General features: G+C 42.7%; 1 protein-coding gene across 1 annotated transcript in view; it reads right to left on the reverse strand.

Moving 5' to 3' along the window:
• LOC133581356 (equilibrative nucleoside transporter 1-like) overlaps window positions 1-12,592 on the reverse strand; it is a 69,863-nt gene extending 57,271 nt beyond the window's left edge. The window contains exon 1 of the mRNA XM_061935339.2: window positions 12,342-12,592. The gene's annotated coding sequence lies outside the window, so the exon portion shown is untranslated. The remainder of the gene's footprint in view (window positions 1-12,341) is intronic.
• Window positions 12,593-13,804: the final 1,212 nt, after the last annotated feature.

Here is a 13,804-nt window from a genome sequence, read left to right on the forward strand (position 1 = left end):
GTTCTAACAATTTGTATGTTTGAACTGTTCCCCATGTACGGACTGAATTTTGCAAAAGAGCTTTTGGCATTGCTGACCCTGTGGCATGGAATGCATTGCAGACAAAACTGAAACTCACTGAACTACTTCTTTTTGGAGACTTCCCTCCGGTCCTGAGGGACAAACAGCAAGAGACTTTTGCACAGTGCCTGTGTTTTTAAAAGGTATAAATCTTTATTGTTTTACAGTTCTCTTTTATGTATTCTAAAATGTATGTCTCAATGTATTACTTTTTGAAACTGCTCTGTGACATGTGCTGTTGACCTCTTGGCCAGGTCACCCTTGTGAAAGAGATCTTGATCTCAATGGCTTTCTTATCTGGTTAAATAAAAGGTTCTATTCTCTATCAAAATAATTTTAGTACCAGTACCAAAATATTGGTTCGTTACAACACCAGGTGGAAGCTAATCTTGTGGGGTCAGGAGAGACTCAATCAATGAAGTTGTACAAAATTCTTGATTATTGAAAAATGATATGTTGATTTTTTTCTACCCATCCCTCCTGGAAGTAGATACTAGCTTCAATGGGTCCTATTTTTAAATATACCTGTTTGTACCTATTTTTGTGTATTTGGTGCCCAAATGTTGCATGGCGGAGATATTAATAAAGCTATTTTGCCATCTTCCAACCTTGCTCTAAATGAAACATTTGGAATTTGAGACTTTAGTGTCATACTTTGCCTTAGTTACATTAGCGTATACCTCCATATATGTTAGCGGTATAACCGAATAGCTTTGCGCCAATCTATCCAGTTGTAGTCAATGTTTTTCTCTATCATTGTGTTGTGGGTCAGACTGGCTCGTACATGCACATGCATGCTAAAATCCTCGCTGTCGCGCACAGTATAGTAGCATATAGTTGTATCGGTCAATAGACTCAATATGCTAAAAACTACAACATTGCTGACGGGGAGAAGACACAGTCGAAGGGGGCTTGGCCTGGAGGAGGGCTTCGGCACGTCATTTAAGACCGTCCAAAAAAGAGCGCATCCTGAAGAATTGGTCAGAAAGGGGCTTGAAGAGTGTCTGTCCAACAAAACTTGACCACCATTAAATGTTATTCAGAGCACAAAGAAATGTAGCAACAAATCATAATATAAAGCCTTTAGGTTGTTTGCAACCCTAACTGAGAAAATATATTTACTTTAATTGTCCCGATTATTATTTTGTGCTGTGCATTTTCCCACCGATTATCTTTTGCCTTCAGCCTTTGTCCTCACTCAGAAGGCTGCAAAAATATTAAGATGTAAAATACAGAAAACAGAGCTTTCGTTCTCTTAAGTGTACAACTGGAGCAAGGAGGTTAATCAGTGTCATGTGCGCTAATACTGTACACAGATCATTTAACAGTGTGTGCTTCCATTGCTCCATTTTTACATCACATGCACGTTCACTCCAGTCATTCCTTCAAGCAACTTTTCTGGCCCCTTAATGGGTGTGGCCACAAATATTTATTTGGGGGGAAAGAGGCAAAAAGCGTAAATAACTTCATTTATGTGAGACGAGACTAATGTGTCATCACTTTTCACGTGACATTTTACTATTGCAGCAGTTTGGAAACACTATTTTATTTTTCTTTGGCTTTTTGTAAACACCACAGTGCTGACAATAAGCTTAAATTCCAGCAGACTGGACTGAAGTGTGATATGAAAGACTCATTACGTTACACGCTCTTTTAACCCTGTCTGCATCTGCTCAGCACAGGCGCGATCACCAATCATGACATGCTCGTTAAGCAGCTACCTAAATAACTAGCCCGTCACCATGGATCTCTTTTTAACAATGAACGTCATAAATAAACCCACATTTCAACAGCCCGATCCTGTGTTTTCATGTTTAGGGGACGTGCTGTGATGAAATTAAAAAATACAAATAATGATGTTATGCTCAGACAGGGCTTGTGAAAATGTTGTATTTTCTTGGTTTAATTTCAGATACATTTTGAACATAAATGTATATATTTGTTAACTATAGCCAATATCATACCATACCATCATCAAAGGAGTATAACACTACAATGTAAGCAAAAGAAAAATGATCAGTTTTAATTGGGGACCAGGAACAGGAACTCATTACCTTGAAAGCCTAACATCACTACACACTAGTTATGGGAAACGTCATTCTTTGTAATCACTTGAGTTTTAATGAGTGATGCAAATAAGGTACGTCATTCACGCTTCAGAGAGCATGCGCAGAAACTCACACATTAGGGCTGCGCAATTTGGAGAAATTTGTAATTGCCATTTTTCTCTCCAAAATCGTGATTCGATTTGGGATTTTTAGATTGTATCCATTTATATGCATACAATTTTGAAAAATAGATGGACATGTTACTTTCAAGGTGCTACACATTAGAATATTATGAAATAATTGACTTTCAAAAATATTTGACTTCATGCAGACAAACTCAAAGCTTTTGTCTACATCATGCTCTTAAGCTGTAGAATAAAGTGTTAATAATGTAATGTCATCATAATATAGAATAACCATAATCCAAGTAACCATTTAAACACTTTAGTTTTTCATTACTGTAAAATTGTTTACCATTGTACTGTGATTGGAAGGCAAATAAGTTATTTATCCTAAAAAAGAAAAATGCAAACATAAATAAAAAAAATTGATTCCTGTCTCTTTAGGCAAACATTTACTTTAAATAAATATTGAAATCAAAAACTACTTTATTTTGTTGCCATCACATGGTCACGGTTGGTACGTGTTGATAGGCTCTACTGCCTAAAAGGTTGGAGATGAAAAATCCCCACAAAAGGACATTTGGCCTACACACCTCCTCATTTTGTGTTACTTTGCGGAGTTTGAGGCGAGAATAGGGAGGCGATGTCTGTGAGTCCGTGTGCGTAAGCCAACAGTCTTGCCAAGACAAAGATTGTGAATGAGTGCAAAGAGGGCTCACTGTGTTCAGGTAATTATACTGTTAAATAAACGCGCTGAGAGCGATGCAGAGTGTGAGAGCTTTCTCTTTCTCCCTGTTTGAAGCGGGAGACTAAGAAAACTGTTTATCAAAGTATTTGACTTTATTTTCATGAATTGTTCAATTGATGGACTTATTGACCAACGGCCCAGGCCCAGTCACCATTACAACTATTGCCAAGGAGAAAGTGGTGTTAGGTATTGGCGTATTGCAGAGCATACAAACCTGTAAAGACGTTTGAAAGGTCAGGAGGCACATCTGTCACTCAAATGCCAGTGATGGTGCAGGAAAAAAACAACTCTTGCGGTTATTTATCACACAAATAAAAACCCTGATGTGGATTAAAGGTGCAGCCCTATCACACATGTGCAACAAACTCCTGAACATGAAACTGGAATCTTCAGAAGTTAGTGAAACTAAAGTGACTCAGTAAAAGTGTGTTTTATCCACTAGCAGAGTGTCAGTGAAATTGGAGTCGTCATCGATCACCGTGAGCAGGGCTGGGCGCTATTCCCAGTTGTAGCAGTATAGTTTAGAAAGAAATACATATATTTGATGAATCCATATTTTTAGATGCTACATTACGGTCGTTTGCTCTTCTCTGCGCCTGAAGGGCATTATCCGCTTTCATTCTCTTTGCCATTTTTACACACAACACAACAAGTTGTTCAGAAGGATATGGCGGCTTAAATGTCGAGAGATGCAATGCTTTGCTCACCGACTGCATTTGGCCACTGCAGCTTTATTGACACCAATTTGCATGAGAACCTAAATCTCTCCTTGTAGCAACTTTATCACTAATCTCATTGTGAATGTTGTTCAACCCTGTTAGCACAGTAGCTAGCGAGAGCTCCTCTCTGTTGCTAGGTGTGTCCAATGTTTAGCTTGAAAGTGCCTTTCCCAAAAGTCGGGTGGAGCAACCTAGTGTAGCAGCTGGGTGGCTGGAGAGTACCAAAAATGATTCCCGGGCGCAGCACCGCTGCTGCCCACTGCTCCCCTCACCTCCCAGGGGGTGATCAAGGGGATGGGTCAAATGCAGAGGACAAATTTCACCACACCTAGTGTGTGTGTGACAATCATTGGGACTTTAACTTTAACTTTAGTGTATCAGCTGGGTGGCTGGAGAGTAGTGTCAAACTAGTGTACTAGTGTAGCAGCTGGATGGCTGGAGAGTAGTGACAAACTAGTGTACTAGTGTAGCAGCTGGATGGCTGGAGAGTAGTGGAAGAACTAGTGTACTAGTGTAGCAGCTGGATGGCTGGAGAGTAGTGGAAGAACTAGTGTACTAGTGTAGCAGCTGGGTGGCTGGAGAGTAGTGGAAGAACTAGTGTACTAGTGTAGCAGCTGGGTGGCTGGAGAGTAGTGACAAACTAGTGTACTAGTGTAGCAGCTGGGTGGCTGGAGAGTAGTGGAAGAACTAGTGTACTAGTGTAGCAGCTGGGTGGCTGGAGAGTAGTGACAAACTAGTGTACTAGTGTAGCAGCTGGGTGGCTGGAGAGTAGTGGAAGAACTAGTGTACTAGTGTAGCAGCTGGGTGGCTGGAGAGTAGTGACAAACTAGTGTACTAGTGTAGCAGCTGGGTGGCTGGAGAGTAGTGACAAACTAGTGTACTAGTGTAGCAGCTGGGTGGCTGGAGAGTAGTGTCAAACTAGTGTACTAGTGTAGCAGCTGGGTGGCTGGAGAGTAGTGACAAACTAGTGTACTAGTGTAGCAGCTGGGTGGCTGGAGAGTAGTGACAAACTAGTGTACTAGTGTAGCAGCTGGGTGGCTGGAGAGTAGTGTCAAACTAGTGTACTAGTGTAGCAGCTGGGTGGCTGGAGAGTAGTGACAAACTAGTGTACTAGTGTAGCAGCTGGGTGGCTGGAGAGTAGTGGAAGAACTAGTGTACTAGTGTAGCAGCTGGGTGGCTGGAGAGTAGTGACAAACTAGTGTACTAGTGTAGCAGCTGGGTGGCTGGAGAGTAGTGTCAAACTAGTGTACTAGTGTAGCAGCTGGGTGGCTGGAGAGTAGTGTCAAACTAGTGTACTAGTGTAGCAGCTGGGTGGCTGGAGAGTAGTTTCAAACTAGTGTACTAGTGTAGCAGCTGGATGGCTGGAGAGTAGTGTCAAACTAGTGTACTAGTGTAGCAGCTGGGTGGCTGGAGAGTAGTGACAAACTAGTGTACTAGTGTAGCAGCTGGGTGGCTGGAGAGTAGTGTCAAACTAGTGTACTAGTGTAGCAGCTGGGTGGCTGGAGAGTAGTGACAAACTAGTGTACTATGGTAGCAGCTGGGTGGCTGGAGAGTAGTGACAAACTAGTGTACTAGTGTAGCAGCTGGGTGGCTGGAGAGTAGTGTCAAACTAGTGTACTAGTGTAGCAGCTGGGTGGCTGGAGAGTAGTGTCAAACTAGTGTACTAGTGTAGCAGCTGGGTGGCTGGAGAGTAGTGACAAACTAGTGTACTAGTGTAGCAGCTGGGTGGCTGGAGAGTAGTGTCAAACTAGTGTACTAGTGTAGCAGCTGGGTGGCTGGAGAGTAGTGACAAACTAGTGTACTAGTGTAGCAGCTGGGTGGCTGGAGAGTAGTGACAAACTAGTGTACTAGTGTAGCAGCTGGGTGGCTGGAGAGTAGTGTCAAACTAGTGTACTAGTGTAGCAGCTGGGTGGCTGGAGAGTAGTGGAAGAACTAGTGTACTAGTGTAGCAGCTGGGTGGCTGGAGAGTAGTGACAAACTAGTGTACTAGTGTAGCAGCTGGGTGGCTGGAGAGTAGTGGAAGAACTAGTGTACTAGTGTAGCAGCTGGGTGGCTGGAGAGTAGTGACAAACTAGTGTACTAGTGTAGCAGCTGGGTGGATGGAGAGTAGTGACAAACTAGTGTACTAGTGTAGCAGCTGGGTGGCTGGAGAGTAGTGTCAAACTAGTGTACTAGTGTAGCAGCTGGGTGGCTGGAGAGTAGTTTCAAACTAGTGTACTAGTGTAGCAGCTGGATGGCTGGAGAGTAGTGTCAAACTAGTGTACTAGTGTAGCAGCTGGGTGGCTGGAGAGTAGTGTCAAACTAGTGTACTAGTGTAGCAGCTGGGTGGCTGGAGAGTAGTGACAAACTAGTGTACTAGTGTAGCAGCTGGGTGGCTGGAGAGTAGTGTCAAACTAGTGTACTAGTGTAGCAGCTGGGTGGCTGGAGAGTAGTGTCAAACTAGTGTACTAGTGTAGCAGCTGGGTGGCTGGAGAGTAGTGACAAACTAGTGTACTAGTGTAGCAGCTGGGTGGCTGGAGAGTAGTGTCAAACTAGTGTACTAGTGTAGTAGCTGGGTGGCTGGAGAGTAGTGTCAAACTAGTGTACTAGTGTAGCAGCTGGATGGCTGGAGAGTAGTGTCAAACTAGTGTACTAGTGTAGCAGCTGGGTAGCTGGAGAGTAGTGACAAACTAGTGTACTAGTGTAGCAGCTGGGTGGCTGGAGAGTAGTGACAAACTAGTGTACTAGTGTAGCAGCTGGGTAGCTGGAGAGTAGTGTCAAACTCAACACCTCAGTGAGCGAGTAGAAAATCTATCCCTGGCAGAAGCGTGAGGCTATAAACCTAAATTTAATGATCAAATATTAATGCCCTTCTGTGTCCAGGGACTTACTTCCCGTGTTTGTAAATATTAACAAAAACGAAGAACTAAACTTGTTTCCGCTATGCGTTTCTGTGGCGTCTTTTATTCTGCTTGATTTGACACAGCTGACTAATTAACGGGCAGATGAGACGGGAGCGCGCCCCGCTATACCTGCACGTGAACCTAAATAGATTAGCTCGGATCATATAAGCCGATTGGCCGAACTAATGTTGAATGATATACCTTACCTGAATAGGGGTGAAGATGTGCTCTACAATAAAATACCATTTTATTAAGTGGTCTCTGGCAGGTTGCCAGGCTGTTGCAGTTGCGAGCTCACCCATCAGCTGACGAGACAGCTGTTCGCCGTTACAGACACTTATTTAATTTTTTTCCATTTTATAATTAGCCTATTGAGTCTAACTGCCGAGAAATATGATGAACATTTCCAAGCACTTCACCCAAAATTCAAGCATTTTTCAAACCTTGAAAACAACATTAAAATTCAAGCATTTTCAAGATTTTAGGCCCCCGTACGAACCCCGCTCTTCTTACTCCACTTGTGCAGAGTCAGCAGAATCACAAATAGCACAAGACGCTCAGCCAGGAAACGCTTGCTACTCTGCCATCTGATTTGTATTTTTAACATCACAACACCTTCACACACACGGAGTAACTGCCACCAAGATAGCATCTAATCTCAGGTCATGACTTGGTAGAAGATGCTAGCATTCTGTGAATGTGTTAGACACTCTGACTCATTTCCTTGTTGACCCATTCAACTCACTTTGTCAAACATTTCAGGTCCTGTGACAAACTACTTCTATGTGACAAAATGACACTAAAGCCAGCAGACACGTGCTCCGGTGTGGATTAGCCAAACTCAAAGAAAAAGTGGCCACAAAAAGATGTCAAAGGTTGTGCCACACAGGTATAAAAAGAAAACATTTGCAGGAAACCAAAACTGTTCATGAATATTTAATAACAATCATACTCCAAATTACCCTCAGTCTAATGTATTTCTTTGGGTTTTATTTTACAGAGAATAACTTTTCTTTTATTCTTTGATCATGATGCCAAATTAATCTATTTCTTCAACCAATTTGCGAATAACTAAGCCCTGGGCTTTACAAAGTGACTATATCGTCATACTGTTCCATGCACCTCTATTACGTCATTCTTTCATCTACTGTTATTTCTGCTTCTACTCCTAAATCTATCATGAAGCCTACTTTTGTAATAAAACACTGTTTTATTGTCATGGCACCGTGAAGAGAAGACAAATGCAATTGTGCTGCTCTGTGTCTTGGACACATGCTGAATTGACAATAAAAGATGTTGTGATTTCTTTCTACATGTAAAGACTTCCTTGTGGTCTACAGGACATGTCATGGTGGTTCTTTGGTCAAAATGTTGCATGGATGATGTTTTACAGACCATCGTTTTGTGGGCGCTCTTATTTACGCTCCTCCTATGTTGTAGTTTTTATGGAGTCTACTGACAGATACAAGTTAGAACTATGCGCTAGAAAGGGCAATAGCAGAGAATGCATGTGCATGTATGAGCCAGTCTGCCCCACAACAAGAGGATAGAGAAAAGGAAGGAACTAATTGGCTGCAACGTTGGACTACAATGCCAAACTTGCGCAAAGCTTTTCGGGTAAATGTATACCATATATGGAGCTATCTATCCGCTGACATCACCAATGGGAAAAATATCACAAATTGGGCAAATTCCAAAGGAGGGAGGGAGTATAAATGAAGGCAAGATTATTTAATACACATCTCCGCCATGACCCTATGGTTTGGTTTCAATTTTTAGGGACTTCTGCAGATCCCAAATACACAAAACCAGGTGGCAATAGGTAAGAGAAGTTGGTTTTGCATTATAGGTCCCATTTAAATCTTCATTTTGCTTTTATTTATTCCTTGTTACACTTGTATGACAGTTAAACATGTCACTTAAAACATTTTTCAGTACAGTTTATAAAAGGTTCTATAATGGCAACACTTTTTTGTAAAGGTAAACTACCACTCCAATAAACAAAATATTACCATCAGAGTTGACAACTCTTGTATTGATGATGTGCACTTAGCGCTGAATGTTTCTAGTGGGGTTTTATCTGATTTGTTAGCGCTAATATAGTCCTCAGCGTGTTTGATTCTGGCTTGTTATGATGTATTTAGTCTAAGAATGCAATGACAGACTAAGTCCACATCAAAACTAGAACTTTACAACAATGATGTTCTTTTTGTACTGGGGTGCCAACATGTCAGTTGAAACATATTGTTCAAATGAAAATAATATAGTACTATCTTTGTGAAAACATTTGAAATACGTATCTCCATTTCAGTGGCAGCTTGTGACGTCATTGTGCAGGTTACTTTTGGACCAATTGAAAAGTTAAAAGTTAAAGTAGCAATGATTAGCACACACACACACTAGGTGTGGTGAAAATTGTCCTCTGCATTTGACCCATCCCCTTGATCACCCCCTGGGAGGTGAGGGGAGCAGTGGACAGCAGCGGTGCCGCGCCCGGGAATCATTTTGCACGTAGCAAACAAAAAAAGCACGTAGGTTGATGACGTAGTTGACCTTCCCCAGAACATCTGGGTATAAACATTAACACTTCGGAGTTGAAAAATCAACACCCCAAATGTTGCGTGTCAAGATCATACAAAATTATACCCAAGGTAAGTTGTAGTATCTTTACTTATAGTAATGGATTAGATTTTATATCGCGCTTTTCTATTATTAGATACTCAAAGCGCTCACAGAGAAGTGGGAACCCATCATTCATTCACACCTGGTGGTGGTAAGCTACATTTGTAGCCACAGCTGCCCTGGGGTAGACTGACGGAAGCGAGGCTGCCAGTTTGCACCTACGGCCCCTCCGACCACCACCTATCATTCATTCACCAGTGTGAGCGGCACCGGGGGCAAGGGTGAAGTGTCCTGCCCAAGGACACAACGGCAGCGATTTGGATGTCAAGAGGCGGGGAGCGAACCTGCAACCCTCAGGTTTCTGGCACGGCTGCTCTACCCACTACGCCATACCGCCCCCATAATAGTTTTAAACGTTTGTATACATATTCCATATATTACATTTATGGAATATACTGGATATATCGCGGGTTTGTCTCTATGTGATGTAGAAAATGACTACATGGTGATATTGGAGTATACGTTCTAACACAGTTGCTTTTAGCTGCGGGCATTACACTACAGGCTTTTATCACTCTCTTGTCTCTCCTTCTCACAGACACTTAAATCAAGCACATCTTCTTACATACGTCACATACTGTCACACGTGCAACGTCATAAACCCTCGCCCAGCAGAGAGGTAGCAGCATGGCTAACGTTAGCTGTGGTGCTAGCGGAGTGGTGCGAGTGGTAATACGAGAGAGAGAAGGTACCAATCTGGTAACAAATGAAGGAAGAATTAATTCCCAAGAAAAACAGTAGGGGTCCATCGTCTGGCGGTGGTTTGGCTTCAAGCGGGAAGATGTTGAACGGACAACCGTAATATGTCAAGTATGCGGCAAAAGCGTTGCTACTACAAGTAGCATTACTGCTAATTTGTAGCATCATTTGAAAAGTCACCCACACTAGACATTCACTATTTTATTTCAGGTTTTTTTATAATAATGAACTTTTTCCTTTGCGTCCTGCCAAAGTTTGAGTAACTCTGACTGAGCGAAATAACCAATCCCAGATCAATAAATGCTTGTGATTGAATCTAGCCAACCACAGAAGGCAATAGAAGTAGCGTAAGGCAGGTCTTGGCGTCTATCTTTCACACACACCTCTCTTGGCATTTTTTTAATGTTCCTGAGTGAACTCTCCTGAAGGAATCAATAAAGTACTATCTATCTATCTTGGCGACTTTCTCGCTAAATCTAGAATCTTTCCAACTCCTCCTAGTGACTTTCTTTCTCAAAAGTAACCAGCTACAAATCTAGTGATTTTGGAGACATGAAAGTGCGCATTACTCTGCAGTTAATGTCCTTAACTTAGGAGCGGTTCTGTAATGAACCCCTCCTGACCCCCGGCCTACTGAATGTCTGCTCAAGGACAGCTTCTAGTGAAAAATACATACTTTTCGGTGGTATGTTGCAATAATAATAATAATAATGTTCTATTTCGTTCATGTTCATGAGCCAGTAAACAGATTTGGTTCGTTCGTGAATATCACAATTTAGTCTGGGGTCACTGACCTGTGGCTCTTTAGCGCCGCCCAAGTGGAACCTGGAGCTTTTTCAAAAATGTATGAAAATAGAAAAAAGGTGGGGGAAAAATATATTTTAAGTTTGAATACGGTTTCTGTAGGAGGACCCTCCTAATTGTTAGAAGAGCCCACTGTTTATTTTAAACATGAAAGTATTTGGTGAGCACCGTTTTGTCCTACTAATTTCAGCGGTCCTGGAACTCACCGTAAAATTGTTAACATGTACAACTTTCTTCGACGCTGCCACAGAAACACATGTTTTATACCACTCCTTCTTTGTCTCATTTTGTCCACTAAACGTTTTATGCTGAGCGTGAATGCACAAAGGTGAACTTTGTTGATGTTATTAATCAGGCATATTTGGTTACTGCATGGCTGCAAGCTTATCCATGCTAACATGCTATTTAGCTTAGCTGTATGTACATATTGCATCATTATGCCTTGTTTGTAGGTTTATTTGAGTTATGTCCTCTGTGTATTACATTTATATTTGCATGTCACATGACACATTATCTGTATGTAATATTGGCTGCATTTCTGATGATAGTTGTTTGTGTGCCATGTTGTTCCAGTCCACAGCAAACATTACCCAGCTTGCAAAGATTGTAATACATCCATTCGAAGACAGCATGCCGTAATGTTTTATCACAGGAAAATGATACTTGTATCACATAAATCTTCCAAACAAGACAAGTCTGGTAATACTGGTTTCATTTAAATGAATTAATGTTTACAATTTCACACACACACACACACACACACACACACACACACACACACACACACACACACACACACACACACACACACACACACACACACACACACACAAGTCTCACTCTGGTCATGTTCTGACACTTGTCACCATGTGCTTTATCACAGGAAAATGATAGTTGTGTGACAGAAATGGTCCAAGCAAGATGTGTCTGGTAATACTGGTTTCATTTAGATGAATGAATGTCTCACTCCGGTCATGTTCTGACATTTGTCATCATGTGTTTCCACAGAGAAAAAGCACACAGTCGCCATACACGTGTCACTTTGTCGGCTTCAAAGTGTCAAAAAGTCTACCTTTCATCACCATGGTCTTTCCGAGTCGACATTAGGACAATGTCCACGTGCTAGATCACACTTTAGACAATGTCCACGTGCTAGATCACACTTTAGACAATGTCCACGAGCTAGATCACACTTTAGACAATGTCCACGTGCTAGATCACACTTTAGACAATGTCCACGTGCTAGATCACATTTAGCTCGCACAAGAGGTCGAGCGAGAAGTTCCCGCGTGGCGCTAAATGGAATCCCCCAAACAAAGACGGCATGTTGCCCGCACGCCTTCTTGTCGTCATATTGAGCCCTCGGTGTTGTTTAGCGACACAACAAGACGCTATTGTGAAATAGACTTGACGTAGTTGCGTCAGACGTGCATCTTGTCATTCATTTGGCCGGCTATCCTGGGAGTCAAACTGAGACTTTTTACCGCAAAGGAGAACACGTTCTGGGTCGATCTATGTCGTGTAATATGTCTAGGGTGAAATGTTGGTGGAATATGAAGATATAGAAGGAGCCTTACCTTCTCATTGAAGCGCGTGGTCTGCTGTGTTGTCTGTCACACGTGTAGTGGTGCTGCTGCTGCTGCTGCGTTCAGGCTCCCTTCGGTGTGTTCTGCGTTGTCTGTCACACTTGTGGTGATGCTGCTGCGTTCAGGCTCCCCTCGGTGTGTTCTGCGTTGTCTGTCACACTTGTGGTGATGCTGCTGCGTTCAGGCTCCCCTCGGTGTGTTCTGCGTTGTCTGTCACACTTGTAGTGATGCTGCTGCGTTCAGGCTCCCCTCGGTGTGTTCTTTGTTGTCTGTCACACTTGTGGTGATGCTGCTGCGTTCAGGCTCCCCTCGGTGTGTTCTGCGTTGTCTGTCACACTTGTAGTGATGCTGCTGCGTTCAGGCTCCCCTCGGTGTGTTCTTTGTTGTCTGTCCCACTTGTAGTGGTGCTGCTGCTGCGTTCAGGCTCCCCTCGGTGTGTTCTGTGTTGTCTGTCACACTCCACGCTCACATTCGGTGCTGCGTTCAGGCTTCCCTCGGAAAAACTACTTCCCTCTCCCGAGACAAATGCTGTGCGCCAAATCGGAGAAAGAACACGGTATATATTTCAGTAACAGTTAAAAAACAACGTTCAAATGTGTGGCTTATTATCAAAGATACTTGTGTTAACAATTGATGAATGGTTTAAAGTAAGGACATGTATACGACAGCACATTCCGATCGTCAAAAGCCAGTATTTTAAAAGTGGTTTGGATAAAAATGGACATTTCAGTGGTGTATCCTGCCGACATTGAGACGCGCTGTAGAGGTTCAGGTTTATCAAGATAATTAATGAATAGAGAATGGTCAATTCCCTACTGAAAGCAAATAAACAACAAAAGACATGCAGGTCTATATTTAAGTGCTACAATTCAGTCTTAAACAGTCGGCTGCACAGCAGGCTTGTGTAATTGTCTGGAAGGACATCAGAGACAGACATCTTGTTTTAAATGATTATAATAATCATTAGACTCCTTACTGTCTTGCTCTGCTTTAAACAAAAAACAACTTTCTGCTGGGAGGTCCTCCAAAGGACATCTGACAGTTGGTTAATGGACACAAAGTCATGCATCAAGTCCAAAAAAGCGCTTCACTTTGCCACATTTTCTTATGTTACAGCCTTATTCCAAAATGAAATACATTCATTTTTGTCCTCAAAATTCTACATACAATACCCCATAATGACAATGTCCATCCATCCATCCATCTTCTTCCGCTTATCCGAGGTCGGGTCGCGGGGGCAGCAGCCTAAGCAGGGAAGCCCAGACTTCCCTCTCCCCAGCCACTTGGTCCAGCTCCTCCCGGGGGATCCCGAGGCGTTCCCAGGCCAGCCGGGAGACATAGTCTTCCCAACGTGTCCTGGGTCTTCCCCGTGGCCTCCTACCGGTCGGACGTGCCCTAAACACCTCCCGAGGGAGGCGATCGGGTGGCATCCTGACCAGATGCCCGAACCACCT

This window comes from Nerophis lumbriciformis, linkage group LG02, assembly GCF_033978685.3.
Source record: "Nerophis lumbriciformis linkage group LG02, RoL_Nlum_v2.1, whole genome shotgun sequence".
NCBI lineage: Eukaryota > Metazoa > Chordata > Actinopteri > Syngnathiformes > Syngnathidae > Nerophis > Nerophis lumbriciformis.